Here is a 2,390-nt window from a genome sequence, read left to right as displayed (position 1 = left end):
CCCTTCTCCGGGGCGGAGGGACGGAGACGAGGGGAGGGGGGGGGGGGGACGGACGAGGGAAACCACGGGGAGGGGAAAAGAAGAGGAAAAAAAAAAAAAAAAAAAAAGAGGAATATGGCAGCAAACCGGAAACGGCGGATGGGGGAAAAAGCAGCAGCCCCTCCCCTCCGTGGGGTTTGTTGATTTTTTTTTTTTTTTTAAGGGAGAAGGCTCCGCGCAGCCGGGAGCGCGGCGGGATGGGGGCCACCCCCGCCACCAGCTCTGCCGGCCCGCCCCGGCCCCCGGCTGCGGGAACCGCCCGGTCGCGCCGGGGACACGCGTGGGAGCGGCGGCCGCCGCCGTCCTGGGCCCCACGGGTGAGGGGCTGGAGAGCTGCGGGGCTCCCCGCCGCTTGTCTCCCCCTTCTCCTCTCCCCTCTTTGCCCAGGAGAACGGCGTTGTTGTGTTTACCTGGAAGGCAGAGTTGGGAGCAGGGAGGAGAAAGGGTTCTCGGGAGGTTAAACAGCCAGGTGAACAGCCGGCTGGGTCGGGGTTTGCTTTTGTTAATCGGCTCTAAGAGACGGGAGAAATGCTGCTTTGTCAGACCCTGCACTGCAATCGGTGCGTCTCCATCACCAGGGTGGACACCCCGCTGTCCCCCGGGGACTGCAATCCACGTTCCCCCATCTCTGAAGTCAGAAAGAGGCAAAATTTTAAGCGTGGAGGAAAAGCGAGGAGAGATAACCAGGTCCTTGGCCTCCCTGGGGAGCCCCGGCTCGCTGCCAGGCCCGGGGGAGGCGGGTGGGAAGCAGTGCCCGTGCCCCACGGGGGCATCTGCCCCGTCCTTCGGTTAAAACCCCCCAGGTCACCCCTGCCGCTGGTGCCAGGCTCCAAACCGGGGCAGAATGGAGCCCTGTGTGTTCCCGGAGCGCCCGATTCCCAGCTGGCAGCATCACCCTAGCTGAACACGGGGTCAGTTCCAGCCATGCCTCCCCTCGCTCCTCACTCCCTTCCCTTGCCAGCGGCGGGAGGAGGTGGCAAATGCCCCGCTCTGCCCCGGCGCAGCGCGGTGCTGGGCGCACAGCCGGGCTCAGCGCGCTCCGGCGCCTGCACCAAGCCCCGCGGTGCTGGCAGCCCTCCCACCTGCCCCATCAGCCATCCACTCGGGTGTTCCTTGTCACTTCATCCTCCAGGAAGAAATGGGGCGAAGCAGCCAGCTCCTTAGACCCCCTTTAGCTGGTTTCCGAGGCACGCTCGGCTGCTGGCTGGCTCTGGTGACCCGTGGGCTGCATTTCCAGAGCCAGCACTGCCTCTGCCATCCTCTTCCCACTCCTTTGACCAACCCTTGCAGGCACTCAGCTGGACTTTTCTGAAAACCCCATTTAATCTGAGCAAGACCTGACACTTCCAAACAATGTAGGAAGTTAAAAAGTTCCAGAGAGCCATGTGGCTGAGTTTCTCTTTCTGTTTCCCACCCCCACCCCCCACCCCCGCCCACCTTATGCATTTGAGTTATTAAAAAAATATTTCCCATGACACTGGCAAAGGCCAGCGAATCCATGAGTCACCAGGAACAAGGAGTCACGCACGCATGGATCCATCACCCCCCGGCCAGCACATCGTGGAGGGGCCCTTCCCTGGGAGGAGCTGCCAGTTGATAATGTCAGTGCAGGCACTTTCCCTCCTGCCTTTGCTCCCTCCCGGGGCTGGGAGAGGGCAGCCGGGCTCCCCACACCCCCTTGGGGTGCTGGGTTGGGGGTAGCAGCCCTGCTTGCTCCTTGCTGGAGCCCCAAACCACAGCCCAGTTTGCAATGAGGCTTTTGTTTGGGGGGTGTTAATTCACAGCCACCCCCCACCCTGCTATCCTGGTTTGGGGATGCGTAAGGAGGGATTTCTTGACCAAACATCTGACCTGGGATTAAGGAATTAACCATGTGGTGTGGGGCAGCCCCGGGGTAACACCCTGCTCACTCATTCTTTGGTCACGCTGTAGGACAAAGAAGGGGTCACACTGATGCCTGGGGTCCCCCCTGCTCTCTCCCTGCTGTGCCAGCACAGGGACACAGGGACACTCCCAGTGCCCTGGGGGAGCAGGGACCCGGCCCCAGCCCCGGCTGAGCTGGTTAGGGTGACTCAGCCTCTACTGGATCTAAACCCAAATCTAAGATGCAATTATGACTTATAAATATTTGAATTTTGTTTTCCTCCTGTGCAACCAACTCCCTTTCTACAGGCTGCCCCACAATCCCAGTCCCCATCCCTGGCAGCCCTGGCCTGCTGCTGGGAGGCCAACAACAGCACAGGCTCTGCCCTCCTCACACACCAGACACACTCCACCACGCCGTCTCTTCTTCAAAGCAGATGCCAAGGTGAAAATTCAAAATGGCCAACAGATACTCTCCAAAACCAGCT

Source organism: Apus apus, chromosome 15, assembly GCF_020740795.1.
Source record: "Apus apus isolate bApuApu2 chromosome 15, bApuApu2.pri.cur, whole genome shotgun sequence".
Classification (NCBI taxonomy): domain Eukaryota; kingdom Metazoa; phylum Chordata; class Aves; order Apodiformes; family Apodidae; genus Apus; species Apus apus.
This window is presented reverse-complemented; position numbering follows the sequence as displayed.